This window comes from Cryptomeria japonica, chromosome 2 (assembly GCF_030272615.1).
Source record: "Cryptomeria japonica chromosome 2, Sugi_1.0, whole genome shotgun sequence".
Classification (NCBI taxonomy): domain Eukaryota; kingdom Viridiplantae; phylum Streptophyta; class Pinopsida; order Cupressales; family Cupressaceae; genus Cryptomeria; species Cryptomeria japonica.
The window spans coordinates 414,948,459-414,962,646 of NC_081406.1; positions in this window are offsets into that span (position 1 = coordinate 414,948,459).

A 14,188-nucleotide genomic window follows, 5' to 3' on the forward strand; every position below is an offset into this window, starting at 1 on the left:
AGAGAGAGTTTAATTAGTAAACAATGCAATATTTAAACATTAATAATAATACCTACAGAAGAGAGGAAGATTTTTTGTGGATACTGTTTTTAAAAGGGCAAAAAATAGATAGGTATCTATTATATGAAACCAAACATACCAAAAATAAAATAGGATTTTTAGACCCTATTTAGAACGATACTTCTTTCATTCAAGATGGATTAGATGAAGAAAGGTATGAAGAAAAAGCCCTAATATCTCACATAAACACTAATGATTCTTGGATTATAGATAGTGGATGTGCACATCATATGACAGGAGATAAACACAAGTTTGTTATATTAGAAGATTATGATGGAGGCTATTTCAGATTTGGTAATGATGCACCATGTCCAGCAAAAGGTAAAGGATCTATAACACTTCTTGACAATGCAAGATGTAATGATGTTTATTGGGTTGAAGGCTTGAAATACAATTTGTTGAGTGTAGCACAGCTAAACAACATAGGTTACCGAATAGAATTTCAGAAGGGAACTGTCAAAGTTCGTGACAAAAATAGAAACTTAGCTGCTACCAGGACACAAACAAAAGGTAACACATTTCAGCTTGACTCAAATCATAATAAGTGTTTGCATGCAAAGATAGATGATACCTAGTTATGGCATAAAAGGTTTTGTCATGTAAATTTTGATAATCTAATCAAAATAAGCAAGAAGCACCGAGTAAGAGGTCTACCAAGTCTTGAAAAACCTAAGAATGCTATGTGCCGAGGATGCCAGATGGGTAAGATGACAAGATCAAACTTTACAAGTAAGTCTTACACTTCTAAGGGAATTTTAGATCTAGTGCACACTGATCTTTGTGGTCCTATGAAAGTTGAAAGTTATTATGGTGATAAGTATTTCATACTATTTGTGGATGACTATTCAAGGATGATGTCAGTAATGTTTCTAAAAGAAAAATCAAAAGCTTTTCAAATGTTTAAATGGTACAAGGAAAGAGTTGAAAATGAAATAGGAAGACAATTGAAATGTCTTAGATCAGATAGAGGAGGAGATTTCACATCTGATGAATGCAATTTATTCTGCAATGATCATGGTATTAAAAGACAAGTCTCTGCACTGAGAACTCCATAGCAGAATGGAATAGCTAAAAGAAGAAACAGATCTATTGTAGATTGTGCTAGAACATTGATGATTGAAAAGAAGGTACTACAAACATTTTGGAGAGAAGCAATAAGCACAGTTGTTTACACCTTGAACCGAGTTCAATTGAAGAAAGAAAGTGAAAATGTGAAAATTGATGAATTTACAGAAAGAAATGATGAAGGAAATTGCAAGGAACCAGAAGACTATGATGAATTTGTCTATATTCAACTGAGAAGTCTTACCGAGAAGACTGTTGAAGAAAATGAAGAGAATATCCAGTTATCGAGTGATGAAGAAGATCATACAAAGCCTACCGAGCCTATATTAGCCAAGTGTGTCAGAAGACATCATGCACCAAGTCAGATTATAGGAGATAAGGATGATCCAGTGATGACAAGGAACAAACTGAGTCAGAACACATGTTTGATATCTGAATTTGAACCGAGAATAGTGAAAGAGGCATTTAACAGTGAAGATTGGATAAATGCTATGATAGAAGAAATTGATCAAATCAAGAAGAATGAAACATGGAGACTAATCCCAAGACCAAAGGACAAAAATGTAATCGGTACAAAGTGGATTTTCAGAAACAAGCTAAATGAAAAAGGAGAGGTCATTTAAAACAAGGCAAGACTAGTTTGCAAAGGTTATGCTCAAGGAGAAGGAATTGATTATGGTGAAACTTTTGCACCTGTTGCTTGACTTGAAGGAGTAAGAACATTGTTGGCCTATGCTGCTTTCAAAAACTTCAAGGTATATCAAATGGATGTCAAATCTACATTTCTGAATGGAATATTAGAAGAAGAAGTTTTTATTGAACAACCTAAAGGATTTGTTGAAGACAATAATAAAGATCAAGTATGTAAATTGAACAAAGCTTTATATGGTTTGAAACAAGCACCTAGAGCATGGTATGAAAGATTTCACTCTTATTTGATTAAGATTGGTTTTATAAGGACAAGTGAGAACAACAATATGTACATGAAGAATGATGAAAATGGAATACTGATCTCAGCCATATTTGTTGATGATATTATATTTTGTGGAAATGACTCTCTATGCAAAAACTTTGGAAGTGAAATGAGCAAAGAATTTGAGATGTCAATTAATCGGTGAGATAAAGTATTTTATAGGTTTACAGATACTGCAAATGAAAAATGAGATTTTCATTACTCAATCCAAGTACATAAAGGAAATCTTGAAGAAATTTGGAGTGGAGGATTCAAAACCAGTAAGTACTCCTATGACTACCAACTATAAATTATCAAAGAATGATGAATCTGCATTTGTTGATGAGACACTTTACCGATCCATGATTGGAAAGCTACAATATGTTGTTCATAGTAGACCAGATATAGCACATGCAATAGGTATAGTTGCAAGATTCTCTGCAGATCCTAAGAAAACACACATGATAGCAATCAAAAGAATTTTTAGATACTTGAAAGGCACTGAAGATTATGGCTTAGTATATCATAAAGGAAATGATTTTGATTTAAAATTTTATACTAATGTTGATTGGGCAGGCAACATTGATGACAAAAAAAGCACAAGTGGAGGAGCTTTCTTTTTAGGAGAAAGACTAGTGAGTTGGCTTAGCAAGAAACAAGGATGTGTTTCACAATCAACAACAGAAGCTGAATACGTTGCTGCAGCATTGAATTGTACCAACATTGCATGGATCAAACAACTATTGGAAGGTATAAATGAGAAAGTTACCAAGCCAGTAACTATATTCTATGACAATACTAGTGCCATTAATATTTCAAAGAATCTTGTTATGCACTGTAAGATAAAGCACATCTCTATCAAATATCATTATCTTAGAGAAGAAGCTCAAGAGAAGAAAGTGGTGTTGGAGTATGTTAGCACAAAGGAACAAATAGAAGATATCATTACCAAGCCACTACCAAGGGACACTTTTGAATATCTTAGATTTAAGTTAGGGGTCCTACCCCTATCTTCCACTCACTGACCAAGTTCGGTGAAAGCATCAATCTGATGACTCTATCAAATATCTTTTGGGAGTTGATGCTGATTTATACATTTTAGGATGTTTTCTAAAGGTGTACAAGAATTATTACAGGAATATTACAAGGAACAGGAATTGAAGAAAAAATGCTCTGACCGAGACTGAATTGATACACAACAGCGGGAAATCACTTCATACAAGAAAGAAATTATGTTCTAGTTCTTTACTTTTTGGCATTGTTGTCAAAGGGGGAGAAGAACTAATATCAGGGGAGAAGACTAATGAGAAGACTACAGATTGGAAAGAAGACTGAAGAAAATAGGAGAAGTCTAATGTATGGGGGAGAGCATTTCTGCATTTCAGAATCACAGCAATCTGAAGCTTTTAAGGTCAAATTAATTGGTTTTTCCATCAATGCCAAAGGGGGAGATTGTTGCCAATATTGCTTTATAACAGACAATGAAAGATTGTTGCATTTCAATAAGGATATTGAGAAGGTTGTTGATGATTATGGATATAACTGATTAAGGATGTTTACTATCTTGATATTATTATTTTGTCATTGATGTCAAGAAATTGATTTTCTAATTCAGTATGATGTTGCCATATCTTGAGAAGTATGATTTGAAGATTATAAAGATGTCGGTAAAAGACACAGGAAAGAATATGATGAATAAGGGGCTGAATAAGGTATTCAATGGGAAACTAGTACTGAGTCAAACAATGATGAGATCATGATGTTTTAGATTATTTTAACATCATACATATGTTGTAAATTGTAAAGGTTAATACTATACTATGTTAACAAGCAAATAACTTAGTCGGTAAACCCTAAGGTTATCGCTATTGGTTAATGAAGGCGGAATGTCTACTGAGTGAAATTTAGTATTCACTGAGTTGTTACTGAGTTGTAACCGAGCTATAACAGAACGCATTAAATATTTGCATGCGATATTTAATGAAGGAAGCTGATGAGCTGGAACTGATTAAATGATTGGTGAGTCATGCATGAAGTTTGTTAATGAATCTAAGGTAATGTAAAGTCGGCATGAAGATCTACAACTCAGATTGAACCACAATACCCTGGCACAAGTTCCAAGAAATGTATGCTAGTTCCTAGGTAGAGTAAAACATTTTCAGATCAAAAGATGCATTGAACCTGGACAAGGTCGAAGATCCGATGGCTATGATTGATCATGGGAAATGTGATCAAGGAGATTAAGCGGTTACCTAATTGTTTATAAATAGGAAACTGTTGATAAACAATGTATGCGGGCAAGTGTATGCACAAGGATGCTACATAATGATTACCGAGCACAGAAGCTTGAAGATCTGTTAGAATAATAGAGTATAGAAGCCCAACAGATAGACAAGATTAGTTCTATGTCTATATTGTATTGAAAAAATAGGAATCTACTTTAGCATTTTAGATGTGAAGTTGCAGATAGATTTTATTACTGTTATTTTGTGAAAGTGACAGAAAATCTCTTAACCGAGTGGACTTAACAATCTTATTTTTAAAACCCTCTAGCAAGGCGACATTCTGATTGAGTGTGTGAAATCCTTTAACAAGGTCACTTCTAACAAGGTGAAGATCCTAACAGATATGAGGGAAATCCCTTAATCGGGTCACATCTAGCAATGTGTTTGTAATCTTTAATAGGATTTGCTTTTAACCGAGCATTATCTAGAAGAGTATATTTCTTAGTGGGTCCGAAATCCCACAGTGGTTTTTCCCTATTTGGGTTTCCATGTTAAATCTAGTGTTATGAGGTTTATGATGTTTATATGCTTTTGAGTTTACATGTTTAACAGTTTTTCTTATATTACTGAAATATATGTTACCAAGGTTGAATTTTTTGTTTTTATGGATGATTAAGTTTGTATGATTCACCCCCCCCCCTCTCATCTTGTTGGCTATTGTATCTGTACTTATATTAAGTATCAAAACTATCATGATAAGTGTTTTAAGAGATCAGAGAGATGTCAAATGAATCCTATTTTGAGTTGGTATTTAGAAGAAAGAGTTTGTTGTGATAGGGAAAATGACTGATCGGTCAAAGAAGGATTTGGGTACGAAGACATGTGGGATATGAGTAATCGAGTAATTTGAGGATGGGAAAAGGTGGGGAAGGGGTAAAATTATTGTGAAACAATTGTGGGAAGCTTGAAAATTTATGGAAAGACGTGAGGTCTCTATTGCGAGGATCCTTGAAAAGTGGAATACATAGAAGAAAGCAAGCAACCTACAAGAAAGATGAGACAAAAATACATAGGATGAAGAAAAAGTTGCCAATACAGAAGACATACTTGAGAAAAAAGTACTATCTGAGGTAATAAAGGAGAAGAGAGAGGGGTTGACTGAATGCATATATCATGATCTCCATCCCGCCAAATCTTCATTTATCAGGTTACCTGGGAAGCATTTATACTTTCATTATATGCAGTATAGATTTTAAATAGTGATTTAGTATTTATCCCAACACTTGTTATCCATCTTCATACATAATTTAAAAATGCACTTACCTTACAAGTAGACTCTATTTTACCAGGATGAATGTCCACTGGAAGGTTAGAGATTGGCATAGATCCCAATGAGGTAGTGTGTCTATTCTAAAACAAAATGAACAAATGTTAAGGAATGAACATAGGAAGTGTGTCTATTCTAGAACAAAATAAACTCATAAAACCAATGAGGCATGCATTCACTTGTAATGGGGAACTATCTCATAGAAGCATGTTCACAACCTGCAACACTGAATATGTAACTTGTAAACAAGATGCTTAACATCATTAAGAATAATAGTGGAGCATAATGAAATATTGAAAAGTATGTTACCTTATTGAGCTTCTCTTTGTTTCAAGAATATTTTAATATTCTCTACTTAACAGGGCCAGCCAAATGAAGGTGGAAGCTCATTTGGCCCCTTACCCCCCTAATATCACTCTAAATTCCTCATTAACATCTAACATTCTTTCATCCATTAATGAAATATAACACATTCATTATCACGTAACATTCAATATTAACACATAACATTCATTAACAATCATTAATATGTAACATTCATCAACATTCATTAACACATATCATTCATTAACATTCATTAATAAGTAACATTAATCAACATTCATTAACACATATCATTCATTAACACTCATTAACACATAAAATCCAGTTGTTAACATATAATAAGATTACAATCATTTTTGTTTTCTTTATTTTTGAAGCTTGGAGGTAAAGACTAATTAGACCATTGTTGTCTTCATCATTTGTCCCCTCTTTAGTTCTTCTACCCTCTTCTCGTGATCTAGTTAATGTATGCCTAGTCCCATACTCACAATGAGGATGTGCATGCAAAGTGGGGTCCGCTGCAATAACAAAGAAATGGGTTAAATTAATGAGTTTTATTATTATTGTTACAAGTATTTCATTAATTAAAAGAAAATTACAGGGATTCTCTTTACCTGATAGGGCCACATCATCTTCTTGATCATTTTGTCTATCCTCATCCTCAACATCCTGAACACCCTCTAAATCCTCTGGAGTTGAAACATGAAAGGTTACATTAATCAATACACCAATTGCAATTAAATTTGTTTAAAGGAATAATAGTGGTCCATTTTACCTGGTGGGGCCCCATCACATTCATGATGTTGTCTACCTGGATCATTCTCAACTTGGTCACCACAGTCTACATGCTCTAAAATAGAAACAAAAAAAGGTTACATTAATTACTAAACCAATTTCAATTAAAGATGTTTAATTGTATTAATCATTACATAAAAAAAAATTGTTTAGCACATGAATACCTCCAGTACCAGGATGCACACCATGACCTTCAACATGTGCAGGTTGTATTCCACTCTGTCTAGGCTGCATTCCAATGTCATGTGCATTGTTATAATTGCTTGATTATTTAAAACAAATATAGTCACATTATGTTGAAAATTAACATCGAATAAATTATTGCTCAAGTATTCAATTTTAAATCATTTTCATTTAGCTTATTTACATGATTGATGGATACACCAAAATCTTGTTTTTGCCCACTCAATCTTTTTAGACGTTCAACCACGACTCCATAGCCCTCCCGAAAGCCAATTTTCATGTCATCTTCTGTGGGCACTCTATTGAATTCAAAGCCCTACATTTTTGCTTAATATCATGAATTTTTCTTGTATTATTTAATGATTAAAAAAATTGTTTGCAATTTATGATTTTGATGCGATATTTCATTTATTGATACTTACAATTCATGTGGCAAGTTTCATATAACCACCAGAGTCGAGTTGTGTTGCCCGTGCTTTTCTAGTCTTGCCTTAGTTTCCTTTGATGTGTCGAGCAGTCTATGAAAAGTTTGAAATATGTTAGATTATATAAATATAAAGAGTAATTAGTACATAATTACATTCTTAATAGTATCACATACCTTCTTCTGCCTGGTGATGTATTTCCTTTTTTCCTTTCAACTCTCTCCTTTGTATCCAAAATTAGGTCCTTCCACTCCCTCTCTAGATCATGGGGGGATGCTCGTAATTTTTGTTCTTCTCTAAATGTGTCTTATACTGGTCCCTCACATACTTTATATGTTTGCCAGCTTGGTCAAGGACCTTGCTTTTCTCTAATGTGTCATTTCCGAACAACCCAACCAAACGATTTATGAGTTCATCGTTTAACTTTTTTTCTTGCTCATTCCACCGTTTATGTATGGTGGGCTCGAAGATCTCCAATGTAATTTCATTATGACTTTTATAAAAAATATCATTTCCTGCAAACAAATCATGGGATGATTAGTCCAAAATGAATGATCAATAAGTAAATTACAATTAGACTATATAATAATAATTTTAAAGTACTTGGAACCTTCTCTATCTTTATGGGAAGCAAATCTTCGATCACCACAAATGTGACCAGCAATGTTCCGGTACTAGCAATATGAGAAGATCCAGGAAATGCTGCTATGGTATCACCACTAGTGGCCTTTGCATCCTTATGTACATGTCCTTCTACAAAAAATGAATCCACTATGAAATGCCACCAAGAAAGAACACTTCAAGGAAAATAAACACATAAAAAAAGAGAGAGCAAAAGAGGGATCTACCAACTCTGGGATTAGTATGATGTGCACTAGAGGATGTTTGCATGTTGCATGTTGCCGACATTGCAGTTGGCAATATAGGTGGGGATGATGGCATCTGATGAGATGGCATTTGCAAAGGAACATGGACAACACCTGAAGAATAATACATTAAATATACAAAACATTAAATTTAAATTAAATATATAATACATTAAATATACAAAACATTAATCTTGTTAGATGTCTCAAACCCATCCACTTGGTGTATCTAGAACAGTTTTTACTTGAATTATGACTCTTATATATATTGAAATTGTTGATGAACATGTTGAAATGGTAGATTGGATCAATTTGGATCCTTGGAAGGTTGGTAGTTCCATGATATTGGTTTAGGAATGCCTCTGAAATGCAACCTATATTGGAAGGTTAAATGGATCATATTAGGATCCAAGTGAGAAATCTTTGGTGTCTTTGCATCAGTGAGAGGAATCACGCAATCAAAATAGTAGAGATCAATACTGAAGACAAAGACCTTAGTTAAAAAAGAAGTATTGGGGTTGTTATGAAGAATGAATAGTTTTATGGTCTGTAAAAGAGGAAACATTTGGTCTAAAAAGATATCAAAACACAAGTGATAGTAGTCACATGTTTGATAACAACAAGGAGCCTGTGAATACATAAAGGATATATCAGAGCATCAAAGTAGTTTTAATGTATGGAACATGGTCATCACCTGAACTACCTAGAGTACCCTGATCATGGCCACGAGCTCGATGAGGATGCAATATTTCCTGTAAAAATAACACATACATATTTTAGTTCATGAAATAAAAGAGTATAAAATATAAACCATTTTTGAGCTTATGTTATAGTTAAAGATTCCATTATTGCTTACTTCCAAAAATTGTGCTCTCTATATCAATTGTTGCAGCCTCTCCTTTATTGCATTAGTTTGAGGGACTTGGTATGCCAAAGCAAGAATTTCTTTATTAATTTTGTTTTGGATCTTTCTCATCATTTCGATAGGGTTTATGGAATATGTGATGTCATCATCACATAATAGTGAGTCTAGCTCTATATAGATGTCATCAAGTAATACTTCCTTTCCTCGAACATCCGTCCATGACAAGAATATTAGTAACATTATCAAAAGTAATCCAAAACCCTAAAGAAAAGAACATAATAATATAACATTTTTCTTCTATCTAATTTGTACAATTACAATGAGGTTTACCTGCTGGGTAGAAGGGTTGGGAGCTACATCCCTATCTATGCTATATGTCGGATGAATGTTGCCCTGTGACAAAGATTAAATATAAAAAAAATATTAGCGAAATGAAACCAATAGACTTAGCAAAAAAACTTAATAATTAAATGGTATATTGGTGTCATTAATTGAAGGTTGGTTTAAATGGTATATAGTACGTACCACCCCCATGATAGTAATTGTGTCTATATCTATGTGATTCAAATTGTAAATGATTAGCATCTCGCACATACAAATACACAATTTCCCTTGCGCACCTCGAATATGCAATTGGGTTGCTTATTAGTTGACCCAGGTTGTGTACTATTTATAAAACCTGCAATAATCCTTGTTGCTTTTGGCCTTCCATCAATGTACATAGCCACTCTTTTACTTTACTCATTATCTTTCTGTTGTATATAATTCTCCAGGAGTGCATAACTATGCATACTTTTTTTATATCGAACAATCCTCATCCAATTTTTATAATTGTAACAAGGTCTGACATACTCTATCAATTCAACAACTTTGTTGTAACAGACCTTTATGTCATCCATGGAAAATAAGCCCAAACCATGTAATGACGATGGTGTTATGCGATATATCCTCTTGTTAACACAAAAATCAGTGTTTATTGGAGGAAGTTCCTTGGGTACCCATTGTTTCTGTAGATGTTTGTACCTCAAGGGCATCTCTATGTCTCCTATGCTCTCATCATCATAAGAACATGGCCCCCCTTGAGCAAGAAAAAACTGCATGGGTTTATTGAATTTTCTCCTAATCTTTTGACCTCTAGTTGATCTCCCTCTTTTAGATGTACTACATGTCTCACTTTCATCTTCTCTTCCTAAGTTTACCTTGCTCGAGGAAGACAAATATGACAAATACCTATCTGGTGGTACCTACACTCCATCAAATGAGAGAGATAGTTGGCATAGGGTCGATTGTTATTGTGATAAGAAATAAATTTTAGGATTCCATGGAGAGAGATGAAAATAATTTGTAATAGATGGTTCACCATATGTTGTTGATATTTTGCAAATGACGGTAATGTTGATGAAGAAGTCAGCCCTAAAGTTGATGTTGAGACTAAATTTGAATAAGACCAACTGAGGCCTCAAGTGTTGATAACTATATTAAATTTGTTGCTAATGTCGAGGTATAAAAAATAGGGGTTGTTCATTTTCCTAGTAATTTTGGAGTTTTAAAACTCATAAAAAATAAAAAATAGTCTTCCTTGTCACTTAAAGCATATAAGAGGGCTAAGAAGGTGGAATGAGCTATAACATGTGGTTTCAATGAGAAAAAAAATCAAAGTTTTGACAAAATATTGTTGCTAAAAACTGACTTATTATTAAAGAGAAAGAAAGCAATTAATAAATGGTTTCTATAGGGTGTATTGACTTATACCTATCAATCCATGACACTGTGTAGGATCCTTGTCAAAGGGGTTCAGGTTCCTGCATACGTAATTGATTTATCTTATGTTAGCTAAAAATTACATTATACATATGTTACAAATTACATAGTAGTCATCATGAACAATCTGCAGACATCATAATCATTGTGTTTTTTTTTTCTTTACCTTTCATTTATCTAGAAAGTGCAGGGTCCTTAACAAAAGGGTTGACGATGTCTGTAGTCAATTACCTATTTCCACCAAGGATGATAGAATCACACAAAATATATACATGTAATCAACACCAACAATTGAGCATCATAAGCATTACATGATATGTATGCTAAAAATTACATAGTAGACAACATGAACAATAAGCAGACATCATAATCATTGTATTTTTTTTTCTTACCTTTCATTTATCTAGAAAGTGTAGGGTCCTCAAAAATTGAGCATCATAAGCATTACATTTTCAATTTGATAAACAATAACTATATTAAATATATGAGTAATAATAGAAACATATGTATCATAAATCACATATGTATCATCATAAACATGTTGTAATCCATCATATATGTTGTAATCCATCACATATGTATCATCATAAAGATGTTGTAATCCATCACATAGCTAATGAACAGTCCACATTCAATAAATATCATCATCATCATCATCATCATCATCATCATCATCATCATCATCATCATCATCATCATTATCATCATTAGCAGGAACATCTTCATCATCATCTTCTTCTTCTTCATGAACATTTCCGTTAGGAACATCATCAACTAACTGTCGATCATGATCATCATCTACACCATCTTCTACTTCTTTGGTATCTTCTTCTTCCATCACATTATACTTTATTGGGCTTCCTCTTGGATCATGTCTAACAACAAATGACCAACCCAGTTTATGAGGAACCTCTGAGTAAAATACCTGCTCACATTGGCTTGGAAGAACATAGGGCTTATTTCCAGCTCGCTCAAACAACCTTGTATTTGTTAGATACATGATCAGTCCCAAAGACACTAAGAGGGGGGGGGGGTGAATCAGTGTCTAATCGGTAAAAAAAATTTATAAACTTGTTTGCAACTTTACAACCCAATTTAATGTACCGGTAAACAAGAAATAAAGCAATAAAGAGAAATAATAGTATAACCATCAATGCACACCATAACACAAATATTTTTGGTGAGGAAACCCAGTAGGGGAAAAAACTTGGTGGGATTTGTGACCCACAATATTTATTCACTGGGAAATATGAATAAATATTACTTATACAATAGGGGCCTGCACATGCAGGAAGGCCAACAGCCTAGAGCTCACTGCTCAATCACAAAAAGAAGTCACACTGACTACAAAATTGGATAACTAAATCCAATGACAATGTACTGCTCAAAATAGCATCTGCAATGCTGGATTCAGTACTGGTTTAAGCTCTATCAGTTACCTCTTCTATTAACCTTGCTTCGCTATGCTCTGCTCTTATTCACTCATAAAATAATTACATCATAATGCATATACAGTTATTCGCTCTCATATACTTCTTACATTCATTACCTAATTATATTCCTTTCATACATTTCATACTTATAAAATGACCTATAAGATCTCATACATATATGAGTCCTTATAATACATCATGTCAGCTGGGAGTGCCAGTAAGATCTTCTATCGGTGTAGAATGGATGTCGGTGAGAATAATCTGTAGTGCCTGCCAGTGCCAGTAGATGATGTCTATCGCCGGTGTAACCTGTGAACCATGTTACCAATTGATTGCCATCAATGGCAACATCAATTATTCTCATCTGAGTGTATAATGCCAATAGTTTCCCCCTTTGGCATTGATGGCAACACTCATGAGAAAAATTAAAAAAATGATATCCAAAAATGAAGTCCAAAAAATGATCCAAAAATAAGAGTGCTCCCCTTGAGCAAATGATCTCTTTTGTATATTTTTCTCCCATACTACTACTCCCCCTTTGACATCAATGACAAAGGATATAAAAAAGAATCAAAGAATTCAAATACCTCAGCCTACAACCAGTTGTGTACAATCTAAAAGATATCTGCCAAAATCAAATTAAGACTCTGCATGAATTTAGTGTTGTTCGAAATAAGGGTTTCAGTCTGTTGGATCATCTCGGTCAGATAATGCATTTGTTGCTCCAGTGATCTTTCTCCTTGAATTGTTTCTTTAGATAGCTCAATCCGTTGAGTTAAAAGGTTGTCCAATCTAGGACCAAGTTTATTTTTAATCTCTCGTGCCTTCATTCTTATCCTTGCTTTTTCCTTTTCTAATTTCTCAATCTTTTCTACAAAAACTGTCATTTCTTGATAAAAAATTGAGGTAAGTTCTGAAGAACCTATCATGTTATCTTCTATATCATCAATCTCTTTTTGTGTTTTCTTTATCTCCTCATCAATGTCTTATGTTAGGTTGTGACATTTGCATGCTTCCTTATACAATTCTTTATATTCCAAAATAGTGGAATTAAGTACCATTAATAAAGAATCAATATGCTCAGTATAGTCCTTGATAGTCTTATCAAAGAATTCAATTTTCTCCTTATTCACCCTTTCCTTAACAGTCTCTTCATTAATTTTATCTACAGTTAGAATATTTAAAGCAATGAATTTGGACAATGTGTCCAATTTACCTAAAGATCCATCAATATGATCAATTTTACCTGCCGGTGCAATCATTTTCAAAATAGGTAATGTATCATCAATGGCCTTAAATGCTAAGGTGTTACAATCTGTGATCCTCTTTATGGAATCCAAAAGTACATCTGTCACATTTGTAGGTCTATAATCCATAGTGGAATAACTAGGCGGAGTGTGAGGTTCTGTAGTTGGTTTCTTCTCATCTCCAGATGTCTGCACATTAGCCACTTTAGCTATCTTGTTTCCATCATTGACCTTTTCTTTGTCCATTGTTTCTTCCTTTTGCTCACTCTATGTTTCAACTTTGTTTTCAACCTTACTGTCATCCTTACTTTCTGCCTTGCTGACTGTCGGTTCAGCTATACTCTGTTCTTGTCCTTTTCTGGTTTCAGTTTGTGCTTCTATTTCTGCTTCTATCGGTTTCTCAATGTTAAGTTGAGTATCATCAGGGGTGGTATCTGTTTCCTTAGCTTCAGCTGGTATCTCAATGTTTAGAGAGTCAACAGTGTTGACCGGTGACTCAGAGATCTCAATATTTGTAGCTCCATTTTTCTTTACCTATGTGGTTTCCTTATCCATGAAAATGTTGAAGTCCTAAATGTCCACATTCATGGTAAAAAGAATGACTCTAGATTAGTGTCATCTTGTGTCATGTCTTCCGCCTTCTCTTTTGGTTAACTGTCA